This window comes from Syngnathus typhle, unplaced genomic scaffold (genome assembly GCF_033458585.1).
Source record: "Syngnathus typhle isolate RoL2023-S1 ecotype Sweden unplaced genomic scaffold, RoL_Styp_1.0 HiC_scaffold_24, whole genome shotgun sequence".
NCBI lineage: Eukaryota > Metazoa > Chordata > Actinopteri > Syngnathiformes > Syngnathidae > Syngnathus > Syngnathus typhle.
Genome location: NW_026871930.1, coordinates 1,432,253 through 1,446,573, shown reverse-complemented (window position 1 = coordinate 1,446,573; position 14,321 = coordinate 1,432,253).

Below are 14,321 nucleotides of genomic sequence, written 5' to 3'. Positions count from 1 at the left end.
AGCGGAGCACGTGCGACGGCAAGGATTCGAAACCACCATCAACGGTCGGGATATGACAAAGTCGGAGCTGTGCGCCATGCTGTTCACGGACCATGTACCGCAACAACGGATGAGCATAGACAACGCGATGAGGACTCACAGTCTGGGGCAATTGCAGAACATGTGCACCGAAAAAGGTATTCCTTACGTGAATGAGCGAGGCATACCACTGACCAAGCACGCGCTGTGCGAGACGTTGTTCAACCCGGCCGAGCGTACGCTCCAAGAGATACTTCAGCCTAAAGAAAATGATTGCACCATGAGCGGCTCACCCCACCACGAGGCCGTCGACCGCGTCCTGGCTAGATACAACACTACTCAACTTCAGTTCATGTGCGGCGACCCGGACATTGTGATCATGGATAGAGGCATCGCTCAGAAAAAGTGAATCCCATCGCACGGCTGCGTGCATGTGCGATGTACCGAGGCTTCGGTACATCGTACAGACGCGACCATGGCTACAACCAAGAGGAACCGATCCAACCTCTATACGTCATACAACACGTGCATGCGGAATACGCGTTCCGACATAGCGGAGCACGTGCGACGGCAAGGATTCGAAACCAACATCAACGGTCGGGATATGACAAAGTCGGAGCTGTGCGCCATGCTGTTCACGGACCATGTACCGCAACAACGGATGAGCATAGACAACGCGATGAGGACTCACAGTCTGGGGCAATTGCAGAACATGTGCACCGAAAAAGGTATTCCTTACGTGAATGAGCGAGGCATACCACTGACCAAGCACGCGCTGTGCGAGACGTTGTTCAACCCGGCCGAGCGTACGCTCCAAGAGATACTTCAGCCTAAAGAAAATGATTGCACCATGAGCGGCTCACCCCACCACGAGGCCGTCGACCGCGTCCTGGCTAGATACAACACTACTCAACTTCAGTTCATGTGCGGCGACCCGGACATTGTGATCATGGATAGGGGCATCGCTCAGAAAAAGTGAATCCCATCGCACGGCTGCGTGCATGTGCGATGTACCGAGGCTTCGGTACATCGTACAGACGCGACCATGGCTACAACCAAGAGGAACCGATCCAACCTCTATACGTCATACAACACGTGCATGCGGAATACGCGTTCCGACATAGCGGAGCACGTGCGACGGCAAGGATTCGAAACCACCATCAACGGTCGGGATATGACAAAGTCGGAGCTGTGCGCCATGCTGTTCACGGACCATGTACCGCAACAACGGATGAGCATAGACAACGCGATGAGGACTCACAGTCTGGGGCAATTGCAGAACATGTGCACCGAAAAAGGTATTCCTTACGTGAATGAGCGAGGCATACCACTGACCAAGCACGCGCTGTGCGAGACGTTGTTCAACCCGGCCGAGCGTACGCTCCAAGAGATACTTCAGCCTAAAGAAAATGATTGCACCATGAGCGGCTCACCCCACCACGAGGACGTCGACCGCGTCCTGGCTAGATACAACACTACTCAACTTCAGTTCATGTGCGGCGACCCGGACATTGTGATCATGGATAGGGGCATCGCTCAGAAAAAGTGAATCCCATCGCACGGCTGCGTGCATGTGCGATGTACCGAGGCTTCGGTACATCGTACAGACGCGACCATGGCTACAACCAAGAGGAACCGATCCAACCTCTATACGTCATACAACACGTGCATGCGGAATACGCGTTCCGACATAGCGGAGCACGTGCGACGGCAAGGATTCGAAACCACCATCAACGGTCGGGATATGACAAAGTCGGAGCTGTGCGCCATGCTGTTCACGGACCATGTACCGCAACAACGGATGAGCATAGACAACGCGATGAGGACTCACAGTCTGGGGCAATTGCAGAACATGTGCACCGAAAAAGGTATTCCTTACGTGAATGAGCGAGGCATACCACTGACCAAGCACGCGCTGTGCGAGACGTTGTTCAACCCGGCCGAGCGTACGCTCCAAGAGATACTTCAGCCTAAAGAAAATGATTGCACCATGAGCGGCTCACCCCACCACGAGGCCGTCGACCGCGTCCTGGCTAGATACAACACTACTCAACTTCAGTTCATGTGCGGCGACCCGGACATTGTGATCATGGATAGGGGCATCGCTCAGAAAAAGTGAATCCCATCGCACGGCTGCGTGCATGTGCGATGTACCGAGGCTTCGGTACATCGTACAGACGCGACCATGGCTACAACCAAGAGGAACCGATCCAACCTCTATACGTCATACAACACGTGCATGCGGAATACGCGTTCCGACATAGCGGAGCACGTGCGACGGCAAGGATTCGAAACCACCATCAACGGTCGGGATATGACAAAGTCGGAGCTGTGCGCCATGCTGTTCACGGACCATGTACCGCAACAACGGATGAGCATAGACAACGCGATGAGGACTCACAGTCTGGGGCAATTGCAGAACATGTGCACCGAAAAAGGTATTCCTTACGTGAATGAGCGAGGCATACCACTGACCAAGCACGCGCTGTGCGAGACGTTGTTCAACCCGGCCGAGCGTACGCTCCAAGAGATACTTCAGCCTAAAGAAAATGATTGCACCATGAGCGGCTCACCCCACCACGAGGCCGTCGACCGCGTCCTGGCTAGATACAACACTACTCAACTTCAGTTCATGTGCGGCGACCCGGACATTGTGATCATGGATAGGGGCATCGCTCAGAAAAAGTGAATCCCATCGCACGGCTGCGTGCATGTGCGATGTACCGAGGCTTCGGTACATCGTACAGACGCGACCATGGCTACAACCAAGAGGAACCGATCCAACCTCTATACGTCATACAACACGTGCATGCGGAATACGCGTTCCGACATAGCGGAGCACGTGCGACGGCAAGGATTCGAAACCACCATCAACGGTCGGGATATGACAAAGTCGGAGCTGTGCGCCATGCTGTTCACGGACCATGTACCGCAACAACGGATGAGCATAGACAACGCGATGAGGACTCACAGTCTGGGGCAATTGCAGAACATGTGTACCGAAAAAGGTATTCCTTACGTGAATGAGCGAGGCATACCACTGACCAAGCACGCGCTGTGCGAGACGTTGTTCAACCCGGCCGAGCGTACGCTCCAAGAGATACTTCAGCCTAAAGAAAATGATTGCACCATGAGCGGCTCACCCCACCACGAGGCCGTCGACCGCGTCCTGGCTAGATACAACACTACTCAACTTCAGTTCATGTGCGGCGACCCGGACATTGTGATCATGGATAGGGGCATCGCTCAGAAAAAGTGAATCCCATCGCACGGCTGCGTGCATGTGCGATGTACCGAGGCTTCGGTACATCGTACAGACGCGACCATGGCTACAACCAAGAGGAACCGATCCAACCTCTATACGTCATACAACACGTGCATGCGGAATACGCGTTCCGACATAGCGGAGCACGTGCGACGGCAAGGATTCGAAACCACCATCAACGGTCGGGATATGACAAAGTCGGAGCTGTGCGCCATGCTGTTCACGGACCATGTACCGCAACAACGGATGAGCATAGACAACGCGATGAGGACTCACAGTCTGGGGCAATTGCAGAACATGTGCACCGAAAAAGGTATTCCTTACGTGAATGAGCGAGGCATACCACTGACCAAGCACGCGCTGTGCGAGACGTTGTTCAACCCGGCCGAGCGTACGCTCCAAGAGATACTTCAGCCTAAAGAAAATGATTGCACCATGAGCGGCTCACCCCACCACGAGGCCGTCGACCGCGTCCTGGCTAGATACAACACTACTCAACTTCAGTTCATGTGCGGCGACCCGGACATTGTGATCATGGATAGGGGCATCGCTCAGAAAAAGTGAATCCCATCGCACGGCTGCGTGCATGTGCGATGTACCGAGGCTTCGGTACATCGTACAGACGCGACCATGGCTACAACCAAGAGGAACCGATCCAACCTCTATACGTCATACAACACGTGCATGCGGAATACGCGTTCCGACATAGCGGAGCACGTGCGACGGCAAGGATTCGAAACCACCATCAACGGTCGGGATATGACAAAGTCGGAGCTGTGCGCCATGCTGTTCACGGACCATGTACCGCAACAACGGATGAGCATAGACAACGCGATGAGGACTCACAGTCTGGGGCAATTGCAGAACATGTGCACCGAAAAAGGTATTCCTTACGTGAATGAGCGAGGCATACCACTGACCAAGCACGCGCTGTGCGAGACGTTGTTCAACCCGGCCGAGCGTACGCTCCAAGAGATACTTCAGCCTAAAGAAAATGATTGCACCATGAGCGGCTCACCCCACCACGAGGACGTCGACCGCGTCCTGGCTAGATACAACACTACTCAACTTCAGTTCATGTGCGGCGACCCGGACATTGTGATCATGGATAGGGGCATCGCTCAGAAAAAGTGAATCCCATCGCACGGCTGCGTGCATGTGCGATGTACCGAGGCTTCGGTACATCGTACAGACGCGACCATGGCTACAACCAAGAGGAACCGATCCAACCTCTATACGTCATACAACACGTGCATGCGGAATACGCGTTCCGACATAGCGGAGCACGTGCGACGGCAAGGATTCGAAACCACCATCAACGGTCGGGATATGACAAAGTCGGAGCTGTGCGCCATGCTGTTCACGGACCATGTACCGCAACAACGGATGAGCATAGACAACGCGATGAGGACTCACAGTCTGGGGCAATTGCAGAACATGTGCACCGAAAAAGGTATTCCTTACGTGAATGAGCGAGGCATACCACTGACCAAGCACGCGCTGTGCGAGACGTTGTTCAACCCGGCCGAGCGTACGCTCCAAGAGATACTTCAGCCTAAAGAAAATGATTGCACCATGAGCGGCTCACCCCACCACGAGGCCGTCGACCGCGTCCTGGCTAGATACAACACTACTCAACTTCAGTTCATGTGCGGCGACCCGGACATTGTGATCATGGATAGGGGCATCGCTCAGAAAAAGTGAATCCCATCGCACGGCTGCGTGCATGTGCGATGTACCGAGGCTTCGGTACATCGTACAGACGCGACCATGGCTACAACCAAGAGGAACCGATCCAACCTCTATACGTCATACAACACGTGCATGCGGAATACGCGTTCCGACATAGCGGAGCACGTGCGACGGCAAGGATTCGAAACCACCATCAACGGTCGGGATATGACAAAGTCGGAGCTGTGCGCCATGCTGTTCACGGACCATGTACCGCAACAACGGATGAGCATAGACAACGCGATGAGGACTCACAGTCTGGGGCAATTGCAGAACATGTGCACCGAAAAAGGTATTCCTTACGTGAATGAGCGAGGCATACCACTGACCAAGCACGCGCTGTGCGAGACGTTGTTCAACCCGGCCGAGCGTACGCTCCAAGAGATACTTCAGCCTAAAGAAAATGATTGCACCATGAGCGGCTCACCCCACCACGAGGCCGTCGACCGCGTCCTGGCTAGATACAACACTACTCAACTTCAGTTCATGTGCGGCGACCCGGACATTGTGATCATGGATAGGGGCATCGCTCAGAAAAAGTGAATCCCATCGCACGGCTGCGTGCATGTGCGATGTACCGAGGCTTCGGTACATCGTACAGACGCGACCATGGCTACAACCAAGAGGAACCGATCCAACCTCTATACGTCATACAACACGTGCATGCGGAATACGCGTTCCGACATAGCGGAGCACGTGCGACGGCAAGGATTCGAAACCACCATCAACGGTCGGGATATGACAAAGTCGGAGCTGTGCGCCATGCTGTTCACGGACCATGTACCGCAACAACGGATGAGCATAGACAACGCGATGAGGACTCACAGTCTGGGGCAATTGCAGAACATGTGCACCGAAAAAGGTATTCCTTACGTGAATGAGCGAGGCATACCCCTGACCAAGCACGCGCTGTGCGAGACGTTGTTCAACCCGGCCGAGCGTACGCTCCAAGAGATACTTCAGCCTAAAGAAAATGATTGCACCATGAGCGGCTCACCCCACCACGAGGCCGTCGACCGCGTCCTGGCTAGATACAACACTACTCAACTTCAGTTCATGTGCGGCGACCCGGACATTGTGATCATGGATAGGGGCATCGCTCAGAAAAAGTGAATCCCATCGCACGGCTGCGTGCATGTGCGATGTACCGAGGCTTCGGTACATCGTACAGACGCGACCATGGCTACAACCAAGAGGAACCGATCCAACCTCTATACGTCATACAACACGTGCATGCGGAATACGCGTTCCGACATAGCGGAGCACGTGCGACGGCAAGGATTCGAAACCACCATCAACGGTCGGGATATGACAAAGTCGGAGCTGTGCGCCATGCTGTTCACGGACCATGTACCGCAACAACGGATGAGCATAGACAACGCGATGAGGACTCACAGTCTGGGGCAATTGCAGAACATGTGCACCGAAAAAGGTATTCCTTACGTGAATGAGCGAGGCATACCACTGACCAAGCACGCGCTGTGCGAGACGTTGTTCAACCCGGCCGAGCGTACGCTCCAAGAGATACTTCAGCCTAAAGAAAATGATTGCACCATGAGCGGCTCACCCCACCACGAGGCCGTCGACCGCGTCCTGGCTAGATACAACACTACTCAACTTCAGTTCATGTGCGGCGACCCGGACATTGTGATCATGGATAGAGGCATCGCTCAGAAAAAGTGAATCCCATCGCACGGCTGCGTGCATGTGCGATGTACCGAGGCTTCGGTACATCGTACAGACGCGACCATGGCTACAACCAAGAGGAACCGATCCAACCTCTATACGTCATACAACACGTGCATGCGGAATACGCGTTCCGACATAGCGGAGCACGTGCGACGGCAAGGATTCGAAACCACCATCAACGGTCGGGATATGACAAAGTCGGAGCTGTGCGCCATGCTGTTCACGGACCATGTACCGCAACAACGGATGAGCATAGACAACGCGATGAGGACTCACAGTCTGGGGCAATTGCAGAACATGTGCACCGAAAAAGGTATTCCTTACGTGAATGAGCGAGGCATACCACTGACCAAGCACGCGCTGTGCGAGACGTTGTTCAACCCGGCCGAGCGTACGCTCCAAGAGATACTTCAGCCTAAAGAAAATGATTGCACCATGAGCGGCTCACCCCACCACGAGGCCGTCGACCGCGTCCTGGCTAGATACAACACTACTCAACTTCAGTTCATGTGCGGCGACCCGGACATTGTGATCATGGATAGGGGCATCGCTCAGAAAAAGTGAATCCCATCGCACGGCTGCGTGCATGTGCGATGTACCGAGGCTTCGGTACATCGTACAGACGCGACCATGGCTACAACCAAGAGGAACCGATCCAACCTCTATACGTCATACAACACGTGCATGCGGAATACGCGTTCCGACATAGCGGAGCACGTGCGACGGCAAGGATTCGAAACCACCATCAACGGTCGGGATATGACAAAGTCGGAGCTGTGCGCCATGCTGTTCACGGACCATGTACCGCAACAACGGATGAGCATAGACAACGCGATGAGGACTCACAGTCTGGGGCAATTGCAGAACATGTGCACCGAAAAAGGTATTCCTTACGTGAATGAGCGAGGCATACCACTGACCAAGCACGCGCTGTGCGAGACGTTGTTCAACCCGGCCGAGCGTACGCTCCAAGAGATACTTCAGCCTAAAGAAAATGATTGCACCATGAGCGGCTCACCCCACCACGAGGCCGTCGACCGCGTCCTGGCTAGATACAACACTACTCAACTTCAGTTCATGTGCGGCGACCCGGACATTGTGATCATGGATAGGGGCATCGCTCAGAAAAAGTGAATCCCATCGCACGGCTGCGTGCATGTGCGATGTACCGAGGCTTCGGTACATCGTACAGACGCGACCATGGCTACAACCAAGAGGAACCGATCCAACCTCTATACGTCATACAACACGTGCATGCGGAATACGCGTTCCGACATAGCGGAGCACGTGCGACGGCAAGGATTCGAAACCACCATCAACGGTCGGGATATGACAAAGTCGGAGCTGTGCGCCATGCTGTTCACGGACCATGTACCGCAACAACGGATGAGCATAGACAACGCGATGAGGACTCACAGTCTGGGGCAATTGCAGAACATGTGCACCGAAAAAGGTATTCCTTACGTGAATGAGCGAGGCATACCACTGACCAAGCACGCGCTGTGCGAGACGTTGTTCAACCCGGCCGAGCGTACGCTCCAAGAGATACTTCAGCCTAAAGAAAATGATTGCACCATGAGCGGCTCACCCCACCACGAGGCCGTCGACCGCGTCCTGGCTAGATACAACACTACTCAACTTCAGTTCATGTGCGGCGACCCGGACATTGTGATCATGGATAGGGGCATCGCTCAGAAAAAGTGAATCCCATCGCACGGCTGCGTGCATGTGCGATGTACCGAGGCTTCGGTACATCGTACAGACGCGACCATGGCTACAACCAAGAGGAACCGATCCAACCTCTATACGTCATACAACACGTGCATGCGGAATACGCGTTCCGACATAGCGGAGCACGTGCGACGGCAAGGATTCGAAACCACCATCAACGGTCGGGATATGACAAAGTCGGAGCTGTGCGCCATGCTGTTCACGGACCATGTACCGCAACAACGGATGAGCATAGACAACGCGATGAGGACTCACAGTCTGGGGCAATTGCAGAACATGTGCACCGAAAAAGGTATTCCTTACGTGAATGAGCGAGGCATACCACTGACCAAGCACGCGCTGTGCGAGACGTTGTTCAACCCGGCCGAGCGTACGCTCCAAGAGATACTTCAGCCTAAAGAAAATGATTGCACCATGAGCGGCTCACCCCACCACGAGGACGTCGACCGCGTCCTGGCTAGATACAACACTACTCAACTTCAGTTCATGTGCGGCGACCCGGACATTGTGATCATGGATAGGGGCATCGCTCAGAAAAAGTGAATCCCATCGCACGGCTGCGTGCATGTGCGATGTACCGAGGCTTCGGTACATCGTACAGACGCGACCATGGCTACAACCAAGAGGAACCGATCCAACCTCTATACGTCATACAACACGTGCATGCGGAATACGCGTTCCGACATAGCGGAGCACGTGCGACGGCAAGGATTCGAAACCACCATCAACGGTCGGGATATGACAAAGTCGGAGCTGTGCGCCATGCTGTTCACGGACCATGTACCGCAACAACGGATGAGCATAGACAACGCGATGAGGACTCACAGTCTGGGGCAATTGCAGAACATGTGCACCGAAAAAGGTATTCCTTACGTGAATGAGCGAGGCATACCACTGACCAAGCACGCGCTGTGCGAGACGTTGTTCAACCCGGCCGAGCGTACGCTCCAAGAGATACTTCAGCCTAAAGAAAATGATTGCACCATGAGCGGCTCACCCCACCACGAGGCCGTCGACCGCGTCCTGGCTAGATACAACACTACTCAACTTCAGTTCATGTGCGGCGACCCGGACATTGTGATCATGGATAGCGGCATCGCTCAGAAAAAGTGAATCCCATCGCACGGCTGCGTGCATGTGCGATGTACCGAGGCTTCGGTACATCGTACAGACGCGACCATGGCTACAACCAAGAGGAACCGATCCAACCTCTATACGTCATACAACACGTGCATGCGGAATACGCGTTCCGACATAGCGGAGCACGTGCGACGGCAAGGATTCGAAACCACCATCAACGGTCGGGATATGACAAAGTCGGAGCTGTGCGCCATGCTGTTCACGGACCATGTACCGCAACAACGGATGAGCATAGACAACGCGATGAGGACTCACAGTCTGGGGCAATTGCAGAACATGTGCACCGAAAAAGGTATTCCTTACGTGAATGAGCGAGGCATACCACTGACCAAGCACGCGCTGTGCGAGACGTTGTTCAACCCGGCCGAGCGTACGCTCCAAGAGATACTTCAGCCTAAAGAAAATGATTGCACCATGAGCGGCTCACCCCACCACGAGGCCGTCGACCGCGTCCTGGCTAGATACAACACTACTCAACTTCAGTTCATGTGCGGCGACCCGGACATTGTGATCATGGATAGGGGCATCGCTCAGAAAAAGTGAATCCCATCGCACGGCTGCGTGCATGTGCGATGTACCGAGGCTTCGGTACATCGTACAGACGCGACCATGGCTACAACCAAGAGGAACCGATCCAACCTCTATACGTCATACAACACGTGCATGCGGAATACGCGTTCCGACATAGCGGAGCACGTGCGACGGCAAGGATTCGAAACCACCATCAACGGTCGGGATATGACAAAGTCGGAGCTGTGCGCCATGCTGTTCACGGACCATGTACCGCAACAACGGATGAGCATAGACAACGCGATGAGGACTCACAGTCTGGGGCAATTGCAGAACATGTGCACCGAAAAAGGTATTCCTTACGTGAATGAGCGAGGCATACCCCTGACCAAGCACGCGCTGTGCGAGACGTTGTTCAACCCGGCCGAGCGTACGCTCCAAGAGATACTTCAGCCTAAAGAAAATGATTGCACCATGAGCGGCTCACCCCACCACGAGGCCGTCGACCGCGTCCTGGCTAGATACAACACTACTCAACTTCAGTTCATGTGCGGCGACCCGGACATTGTGATCATGGATAGGGGCATCGCTCAGAAAAAGTGAATCCCATCGCACGGCTGCGTGCATGTGCGATGTACCGAGGCTTCGGTACATCGTACAGACGCGACCATGGCTACAACCAAGAGGAACCGATCCAACCTCTATACGTCATACAACACGTGCATGCGGAATACGCGTTCCGACATAGCGGAGCACGTGCGACGGCAAGGATTCGAAACCACCATCAACGGTCGGGATATGACAAAGTCGGAGCTGTGCGCCATGCTGTTCACGGACCATGTACCGCAACAACGGATGAGCATAGACAACGCGATGAGGACTCACAGTCTGGGGCAATTGCAGAACATGTGCACCGAAAAAGGTATTCCTTACGTGAATGAGCGAGGCATACCACTGACCAAGCACGCGCTGTGCGAGACGTTGTTCAACCCGGCCGAGCGTACGCTCCAAGAGATACTTCAGCCTAAAGAAAATGATTGCACCATGAGCGGCTCACCCCACCACGAGGCCGTCGACCGCGTCCTGGCTAGATACAACACTACTCAACTTCAGTTCATGTGCGGCGACCCGGACATTGTGATCATGGATAGAGGCATCGCTCAGAAAAAGTGAATCCCATCGCACGGCTGCGTGCATGTGCGATGTACCGAGGCTTCGGTACATCGTACAGACGCGACCATGGCTACAACCAAGAGGAACCGATCCAACCTCTATACGTCATACAACACGTGCATGCGGAATACGCGTTCCGACATAGCGGAGCACGTGCGACGGCAAGGATTCGAAACCACCATCAACGGTCGGGATATGACAAAGTCGGAGCTGTGCGCCATGCTGTTCACGGACCATGTACCGCAACAACGGATGAGCATAGACAACGCGATGAGGACTCACAGTCTGGGGCAATTGCAGAACATGTGCACCGAAAAAGGTATTCCTTACGTGAATGAGCGAGGCATACCACTGACCAAGCACGCGCTGTGCGAGACGTTGTTCAACCCGGCCGAGCGTACGCTCCAAGAGATACTTCAGCCTAAAGAAAATGATTGCACCATGAGCGGCTCACCCCACCACGAGGCCGTCGACCGCGTCCTGGCTAGATACAACACTACTCAACTTCAGTTCATGTGCGGCGACCCGGACATTGTGATCATGGATAGGGGCATCGCTCAGAAAAAGTGAATCCCATCGCACGGCTGCGTGCATGTGCGATGTACCGAGGCTTCGGTACATCGTACAGACGCGACCATGGCTACAACCAAGAGGAACCGATCCAACCTCTATACGTCATACAACACGTGCATGCGGAATACGCGTTCCGACATAGCGGAGCACGTGCGACGGCAAGGATTCGAAACCACCATCAACGGTCGGGATATGACAAAGTCGGAGCTGTGCGCCATGCTGTTCACGGACCATGTACCGCAACAACGGATGAGCATAGACAACGCGATGAGGACTCACAGTCTGGGGCAATTGCAGAACATGTGCACCGAAAAAGGTATTCCTTACGTGAATGAGCGAGGCATACCACTGACCAAGCACGCGCTGTGCGAGACGTTGTTCAACCCGGCCGAGCGTACGCTCCAAGAGATACTTCAGCCTAAAGAAAATGATTGCACCATGAGCGGCTCACCCCACCACGAGGCCGTCGACCGCGTCCTGGCTAGATACAACACTACTCAACTTCAGTTCATGTGCGGCGACCCGGACATTGTGATCATGGATAGGGGCATCGCTCAGAAAAAGTGAATCCCATCGCACGGCTGCGTGCATGTGCGATGTACCGAGGCTTCGGTACATCGTACAGACGCGACCATGGCTACAACCAAGAGGAACCGATCCAACCTCTATACGTCATACAACACGTGCATGCGGAATACGCGTTCCGACATAGCGGAGCACGTGCGACGGCAAGGATTCGAAACCACCATCAACGGTCGGGATATGACAAAGTCGGAGCTGTGCGCCATGCTGTTCACGGACCATGTACCGCAACAACGGATGAGCATAGACAACGCGATGAGGACTCACAGTCTGGGGCAATTGCAGAACATGTGCACCGAAAAAGGTATTCCTTACGTGAATGAGCGAGGCATACCACTGACCAAGCACGCGCTGTGCGAGACGTTGTTCAACCCGGCCGAGCGTACGCTCCAAGAGATACTTCAGCCTAAAGAAAATGATTGCACCATGAGCGGCTCACCCCACCACGAGGCCGTCGACCGCGTCCTGGCTAGATACAACACTACTCAACTTCAGTTCATGTGCGGCGACCCGGACATTGTGATCATGGATAGGGGCATCGCTCAGAAAAAGTGAATCCCATCGCACGGCTGCGTGCATGTGCGATGTACCGAGGCTTCGGTACATCGTACAGACGCGACCATGGCTACAACCAAGAGGAACCGATCCAACCTCTATACGTCATACAACACGTGCATGCGGAATACGCGTTCCGACATAGCGGAGCACGTGCGACGGCAAGGATTCGAAACCACCATCAACGGTCGGGATATGACAAAGTCGGAGCTGTGCGCCATGCTGTTCACGGACCATGTACCGCAACAACGGATGAGCATAGACAACGCGATGAGGACTCACAGTCTGGGGCAATTGCAGAACATGTGCACCGAAAAAGGTATTCCTTACGTGAATGAGCGAGGCATACCACTGACCAAGCACGCGCTGTGCGAGACGTTGTTCAACCCGGCCGAGCGTACGCTCCAAGAGATACTTCAGCCTAAAGAAAATGATTGCACCATGAGCGGCTCACCCCACCACGAGGCCGTCGACCGCGTCCTGGCTAGATACAACACTACTCAACTTCAGTTCATGTGCGGCGACCCGGACATTGTGATCATGGATAGGGGCATCGCTCAGAAAAAGTGAATCCCATCGCACGGCTGCGTGCATGTGCGATGTACCGAGGCTTCGGTACATCGTACAGACGCGACCATGGCTACAACCAAGAGGAACCGATCCAACCTCTATACGTCATACAACACGTGCATGCGGAATACGCGTTCCGACATAGCGGAGCACGTGCGACGGCAAGGATTCGAAACCACCATCAACGGTCGGGATATGACAAAGTCGGAGCTGTGCGCCATGCTGTTCACGGACCATGTACCGCAACAACGGATGAGCATAGACAACGCGATGAGGACTCACAGTCTGGGGCAATTGCAGAACATGTGCACCGAAAAAGGTATTCCTTACGTGAATGAGCGAGGCATACCACTGACCAAGCACGCGCTGTGCGAGACGTTGTTCAACCCGGCCGAGCGTACGCTCCAAGAGATACTTCAGCCTAAAGAAAATGATTGCACCATGAGCGGCTCACCCCACCACGAGGCCGTCGACCGCGTCCTGGCTAGATACAACACTACTCAACTTCAGTTCATGTGCGGCGACCCGGACATTGTGATCATGGATAGGGGCATCGCTCAGAAAAAGTGAATCCCATCGCACGGCTGCGTGCATGTGCGATGTACCGAGGCTTCGGTACATCGTACAGACGCGACCATGGCTACAACCAAGAGGAACCGATCCAACCTCTCTACGTCATACAACACGTGCATGCGGAATACGCGTTCCGACATAGCGGAGCACGTGCGATGGCAAGGATTCGAAACCACCATCAACGGTCGGGATATGACAAAGTCGGAGCTGT